This window comes from Salvelinus sp. IW2-2015, unplaced genomic scaffold, assembly GCF_002910315.2.
Source record: "Salvelinus sp. IW2-2015 unplaced genomic scaffold, ASM291031v2 Un_scaffold3951, whole genome shotgun sequence".
Taxonomy (NCBI): domain Eukaryota; kingdom Metazoa; phylum Chordata; class Actinopteri; order Salmoniformes; family Salmonidae; genus Salvelinus; species Salvelinus sp. IW2-2015.
In genome coordinates this window covers 52,110-59,386 of record NW_019945225.1, presented here as the reverse complement: position 1 = coordinate 59,386, position 7,277 = coordinate 52,110, and the positions used below count along the sequence as shown (strand labels likewise).

At 42.9% G+C, this 7,277-nt stretch overlaps 2 long non-coding RNA genes across 2 annotated transcripts; one reads left to right on the top strand and one right to left on the bottom strand.

The window, feature by feature from the left end:
- Positions 1–943: 943 nt before the first annotated feature.
- Positions 944–1,481, bottom strand: LOC139026134 (uncharacterized). Its single transcript, XR_011477849.1, has 5 exons — positions 1,411–1,481; positions 1,313–1,370; positions 1,137–1,216; positions 1,024–1,084; positions 944–973 (listed from the first exon to the last, which is right to left on the bottom strand). It is a non-coding gene; the product is annotated as an uncharacterized lncRNA (long non-coding RNA).
- Positions 950–2,063, top strand: LOC139026133 (uncharacterized). The gene is made up of 2 exons (XR_011477848.1): positions 950–1,305; positions 1,641–2,063. It is a non-coding gene; the product is annotated as an uncharacterized lncRNA (long non-coding RNA).
- The last annotated feature ends 5,214 nt before the right edge of the window (positions 2,064–7,277 follow it).

The window sequence follows — 7,277 nt, the reverse complement described above, 5'->3', positions numbered from 1 at the left end:
GAGGTTTGTATTTAATCGTGAAGGATTACGTGGTTAGTGGAAAGTTTTTTGGTATTATCCTCCCTCGTGTTCTTCTCCCTTCTTGACATTTTCCCACTCAGTCCATCTCGCCACGTCTCCAGTATGACAGTGACTCCAAGCACTGTAGTCAACTGATTCAGAAGTAAAGAAAGTAACTTCAAGCCAAAACTGAATGTCAAGCAATAATGATATCAATTTGTTTTTTATATCTGTGAATAGTCTTAAATATGCATGTCGATAAATTCTAATTGTTCTACACTGACTTTTTGATTTTTTCAGTTGTCTTCTATTTCGAATTCTGTGTTTTATCGTACGTTCATGTATGACTAGTTTCTGTTCTCTACTTCTATATTAAACTCACCGTTGGAATGTACCGTAGACTCTGTCTATACAGACCAGTGAGAGCAGCTACTGCTATAGATCTGTCTAGATGTTGGACCATCGCTGCGGGGACTTGCTTCCATTTAGTTTTTAGTTGGGCAGATGGTTCAGTACTTATAAATAAGTAGAATGTGGGATTATTTGAGTTGTTCTTCAGACGCGTGATGCTAGGTTCCTTCAGTGAGCAGAACTTGGGTTCTAGATCGTTCTAGACTAAGCCACCTTGTTGGTTCCATAGATGTCCAATGGGTTCTAGATGTTAAAGACTAAGTGGTTATTATTCCCAGTGGTGCCTGTATCAGTGTGCCAGCCTTGTGGGGGGGGGGACTATATTATTTTGTTTGTAAATGCGCACGTTGTTAGGGATGAACTGTTTGTATACAGAGTACTGGACCAACAGCCCTTGAGTTTCTAGTCTTTAAAAAAAACATGTTTGTTGAAAATTATTATTATTTATTTTATTTAAACCTGTGTAAAGACGTGATTGTGAAAGCCATTCGATTGGAGCTGACGTACTGAGGACTGTGTATTATACTCATCAATTTGACCAACATGGCTGGTTACAGGACTGCTGTGTCTATAACTCATCAGATCTGACCACAATGGTGGTTACTGACTGACTGTGTCTATAACTCATCAGATCTGACCAAATGGCTGGTTACTGGACTGACTGTGTCTATAACTCAATCAGATCTGACCAACATGGCTGGTTACTGGACTGACTTGTCTAAAACTCATAGATCTGACCAACATGGCTGGTTACTGGACTGACTGTGTCTCTAACTCATCAGATCTGACCAACATGGCTGTGTTACTGGATGACTGTCTATAACTCATCAGATCTGACAACATGGCTGGTACCGGACTGACTGTGTCTTTAACTCATCAGATCTGACCAACATGGTGTTACTGGACTGACCTTGTCTATAAATCATCAGATCTGACCAACATGGCTGGTTACTGACTGACTGTGTCTATAACTCATCAGATCTGACCAACAGGACTGACTGTGTCTATAACTCATCAGATCTGACCAACATGGCTGGTTACTGGACTGATGTGTCTATAACTCATCAGATTGACACACGGCTGGTTACTGGACTGACTGTGTCTATAACTCATCCGATCTGACCAACATGCTGGTTACTGGACTGACTGTGTCTGTAACTCATCAGATCTGACCAACATGGCGTGTTACTGGATGACTGTGTCTATAACCCATCAGATCTGACCAACAGGGTGGTTTATATCAATCACAATGACATGTCAGGAATATAGGAACTCTATGGTCTCATAGAAAGACATCAAGATGAGTCTCATTGCTCAAAAAAAAATATATCAGGAAAATAAGTATTGAGCTGTTACATCTGAGTGATGTACTTCCTGTTCTACAGCCTCTACAGTATGTAGTGGAATGTGAGCTTTGAAAACGGGTCATTAAATTCAGTACTGCTATTGAGTCTGGAGAAGCCATAGTGTCCTATAACAACAACAAAAACAGATTTTATAACCATTCAGACTGAATACTCAATTACTATCTTCAAAACACTGCAATGACGTCAAATCAGTCACTCTGCTGTTCATAGATATTTAATGACTGTGTTGGCTAGCCAGGGCTGTATGATTTAAAATAATAGACAATCTATTTCAATGTGTTTTTTTTAATCTAAGTGGATGACATGTGTGTCTTTAGTTCCTTTTTTCAATAACGAGTCTTTAACGTGTTTGATGGGAGAGGAACATAGAACACAACCTTTGTTAATTTAAATAAAATGGTTTAAACTTCGAAGAGACAGCTGGAGGCCAGTCGAGGGAGTTGACGCCGGATCTTGGGGTGGGGGGCTTCTGACATCGTTACATAACCCATCTATAGATTATTTTCTTTCTCCTTTTATTATTATGTTACCTGATTCTTTATGATATGAATCGGACTTTTTTGTTTTTTTTTTAATCCAGTCTTTTTTATTAAACTCTTTCATTGTCTTGCACAGATTATGATAGCAGATTACCTTTGTTTGCTTGTCTGAGTTCTCATGATTTTATTATTATTGTTAAGTATTTTTGGTATTTTTTATCTTTTCTTTGTCAATTTTGTAAATACAAAACTGTAAATGAAAAAGAATACATGTAAAGTTGTCTTTTTTAAATACTTTTCATTCTAATATGATGAATATTGTTATATTGCACTTAAGAAAACAAACCTGTACCTTTTTAATATTGTGACCTTTTATTAAAAGTGCATTGGACACATCAGTTCTCGGGGTGTGTAATGTGTGGTTGTCCCAGGATTAAAATGGCCGCTTTGAGAGAAGCTAGCAATCATCCATTTCCTGTCGTTATTTTGTTCAATATATATAGTGTATATAAAGTATATATGTTATTATATTAATAAATATAATAATATTATTTTATGTATTATTTATAATTTGTTATATAGTGATATATAGTTAGTTAGACAGATACTATGTCTATGTTATACTAATTTGGCTAAGTTAACACGTTCAAGACTCAACACATTTGGAGCATCAGTAAATAATTATATATTTTTTTAAATGTACCCCTTTTTCTCCCTAATTTTGTGATATCCAATTGGTAGTTACAGTCTTGTCCCATCGCTGCAACTCTACTGTACGGACTCGGGAGAGGCGAAGGTTCGAGAGCCCACGCGTCCTCCAAAACACGACCCTGCCGAGCCGCACTGCTTCTTAACACACCGCTCGCTTAACCCGGAAGCCAGCCGACACCAATGTGTCGGAGGAAACACGACCCTGCCAAGCCGCACTGCTTCTTGACACACCGCTCGCTTAACCCGGAAGCCAAGCCGCACCAATGTGTCGGAGGAAAACACCGTCCAACTGGCGACCGAGTCAGCGTGCACTGCGCCCGGCCCGCCACGGGCGCCACTCGGGAGGCCAAAACAATGTATTTGAACAACATTTTACACCAATGAATGTGCCCTAATGGAATGTAGCCTACTGATTGGTTCTTTGGTATTCTTGTTCTTGCTTTAAGGAGGAGGAGTGTATCCACAGTAGCCTTCCAACAGTATGTGCTTGTCCTGGACATCAGAGGTGGATTTCTCTGTTAATCCTGTGGTCAAAAGGGCAWCGTAAGACACCCCATGTATAGCGTGCCTTGTCATTCATATTTAAAAGATCCTTTGCCCTAAAGGGCCACCGTAGTACCACAAATCCTCAAGACATTATTACTATAATACATGTATACGGTTACTGAATGTCACATTATTATTTTATTGTGAATTAAAACCTTCCACAATAAAACCTTGAAAATGGTCTTCTAATTCTGTGGTCCTGTTACATCCAGCAGAGGATGCAGAAGCACAAGGCCCCTAGGCAGTAAAGTCCCATCAGATTAGACTGAGCTTCATACTGTAGTAATGACAAGGCCCCTATGCAGTAAAGTCCCATTAGATTAGACTGAGCTTCATACTGTAGTAATGACAAGGCCCCTATGCAGTAAAGTCCCATTAGATTAGACTGAGCTTCATACTGTAGTAATGCTGCGTTCAGAACACAGTGGGAAGTTGGTATTTACCAGCATACGACTGGGAAAAACCCCCAACTTTGAACGCCCCTCCAACTGGTAATTACTAGTGGGGGAAACTCATCATCTCCCCCATGCTGACCTCTGACCTCTCCCCCATGCTGACCTCTGACCTCTCCCCCATGCTGACCTCTGATGTCACATACTAAGGAAATGACCTGGATAACATAATTTTCGGGGGTTAAATGCAACAACAAAATGTTATTTATAAAAAGCTACCTGTTAAAATGGTTTTTGAACATTATAATTTGTTTATAGGCATGACAGCTGTACTTTTAGTGTATGGTTGACGCGGCTTATTGGCCATTAGCCAATCAGCGTTTCTCAGCGAGTTCAGAGCCCGTGAATGGAATCACCTGGCATTTATTTACGATTAATAACTGGCAAATTCCCACCTCCCACTTGGTTATGAATGCTTCATTATCCCTGTCCAGTAAACAGTTCATTAAAGATCAGACTTCTGTTTTGCTACAGATACACTGGGAAAAAGTAATGACCACCTTTTGCACTTCTTCCTGTGAACTTCTTTCTGTGACCTTTTGCTCTGCGAACCTTTTTCCCCTCCTCCTTTCCGCCTCTTTTCCTTCTCTACCTTCCCCTTCAGTCTCCTCTTCCCCTTCTCTACCCTCCCCTCCCCTCTCCTCTTCCCCTTCTCTACCCTCCCCTCCTGTCTCCTCTTCCCCCCTTCTCTACCCTCCCCTCCAGTCTCCTCTTCCCCTTCTATACCCTCCCCTCCAGTCTCCTCTTCCCCTTCTCTACCCTCCCCTCCAGTCTCCTCTTCCCCTTCTCTACCCTACCCCTCCTCCTCCCTTCTTCCGTTAGTATTGAGAAGTAAGAGAGCTTTAGTCCAAGCACATACACACACACAAGGTATTTTCAAGTGAGTATTCTGTTAAAGGGACAATTGGGGCTTTTAACCTTGTCGCCAGACTCAAATTGCTTGAGAGATGGCTGGTCGATTAGTTCGGGCTGGACTTTTTTTATTGCAGGGATGGAAGATGTTAAGACACAAAGTCTTAAAAAACGTCTGCATTGGTCCTTTATCTCAACGTCAAATCATTTGGGTAACAATTAAGTACCTTACTGTTATTTATTTAATTTGATAAAAATGTCAAAAATATATATATAAATAGCTTCTTTGCAAAAAAACAATTTCTCAAGCAAGAAATTTGCTAGGATTGTCTGTGAGGGGTCTGAGTGGGGGGCCTAATTGTATGAGCCTAATGGGAGGGATATGTAACCTGAAAACTAGCTGTTATTGGCAGAGAGGTTTGAAACTCTCTTTCTTATTKGTCTATTAACTTATACAATTAGGCCCCTCACTCAGACCAGTGAGGTCTTTTCAAACAGCTCTTACACTTAAACGGCATAAAAATATTCACAGTATTAATTTCACAGTATTATTCCAACCTCATAGTGTGGAAATATAAAACAATATAAAACCAACCCTGTCAGTACACAGACAACCCACCCTCCTCCCCTAACAGACGTGTGTCACGCCCTGACCGTAGAGAGCGTTTTATGTCTCTATTTTGGTTTGGCCAAGGTGTGATTTGGGTGGGCAGTCCTTGTTCTATGTTTTCTATTTCTACGTGTTTGGCCGGGTGTGGTTCTCAATCAGAGGCAGCTGTCTATCGTTGTCTCTGATTGGGAACCATACTTAGGTAGCCTTTTCCCACCGGTGTTTTGTGGGTAATTATTTTCCGTGTGTTTGTGTGCACCTCGGTTGGTTCACATTCTTTGCTGTTTACCTGTTTGTTTTTTGGTTGTTTCGGTTTCACATTATTAAAAGATGTGGATCTAAATGCACGCTGCGCCTTGGTCGATTTATGACAGGGAGTTTGAGGATAGCGAGCGTGACAACGTGTGCTTGTCTTGTCCTAACATGAGGTTTATTGCCAGGGAAAGGCCCCTGTCCAGATGCCATGTGTTATCAGTACTGTCTTTATCAGTAGAGCCAGCCTGAGCCAAGCCCTCCCTTCTGAAGTGAAACGAGGTGATCAATACGTATTTATCACTACACAGGTGATCATTAGCTCTCGTCAGCCAAGACATTGAAGTTGCTTTCTGTAGTAAATTTGATCGGAAATAAATCTACAGGCCCATGAGAGGGACATTTTATGTTTGAAGTCAAGCTTCAGTCTGTGGGAAACATTATATGGGGTCACTTAAAGGGTACAACTAACAGTTCCAGAAATCATGTAACACCAATGAGAGGTACAGGAGAGGTTTCAGTCCTCCTCATCAGGTAGATTATATATCGTATCTCTCCATGGTAACCAGGCTCTCCAAGACACTTTCAGCTCCAGGATGTTTCACAATCATATCCCCCCCCCCTTTCAGCTCCCAGGGTGTGTCACGTCACATCCCTCCCCCCTTTCAGCTCCAGGGTGTGTCACAGTCATAACCCTCCCCCCTTTCAGCTCCAGGTGTGTCAAAGTCATATCCTCCCCCTTTCAGCTCAGGTGTGTCACAATCATAATTCCCCCCTTTCAGCTCAGGGTGTGTCAAGTCAGTATCCCTCCCCCTTATCATCTCCAGGATGTGTCACGGTATATCCCTCCCCCTTTTCAGCTCCAGGATGTGTCACAGTCATATCCCTCCCCCTTTCAGCTCCAGGATTGTCACAGTCATATCCCTCCCCCCAAGTCTTCAGCTCCAGGATGTTGTCACAGTCATATCCCTCCTGCTCCTTTCAGCTCCAGGATGTTCACAATCATAGTCAATCCCCCCCCCCTTTCAGCTCCAGGGTGTGTCAAAGTCATATCGCCTCCCCCTTTCAGCTCCAAGGTGTCACAGTCCACTATCCCTCCCCCCCGCTCAGTCCAGGGTGTGTCACAGTCATATCCTCTCCCCGCTTCAGCTCCATGGGTGTGTCACAGTCATATCACCTCCCCCCCCCGCTCAGCTCCAGAGGTGTGTTACGTCATATCGCGCTGTCCGCCCTCAGCTCCGGGTGTGTCACAGTCATATCCCTCCCCCCGCTCCAGCTCCTAGGCTGGTGTCACAGTCATATCCCTCCCCCTCTTCCAGGCTCCAGGGGTGTGTCACATCATTACTTCCCTCTCCCCGCCATCAGTCTCCAGGTGTGTCACAGTCAATAATGCCCTCCCCCCTCTCAGCTCCAGGATAGTGTCACAGTCATATCCCTCCCTCTACTGCTCCAGGCTGTGTCACCGTCATATCCCTTCCCCCTCTCAGCTCCAGGCTGTGTCACAGTCATATCCCTCCCCCTTCTCGGAAGGAGAGAGTTCAGATCTCTGTCTGTGCCTGCCCTGGCAGAGAGAATGATATGTCTTAACCAACAGCAG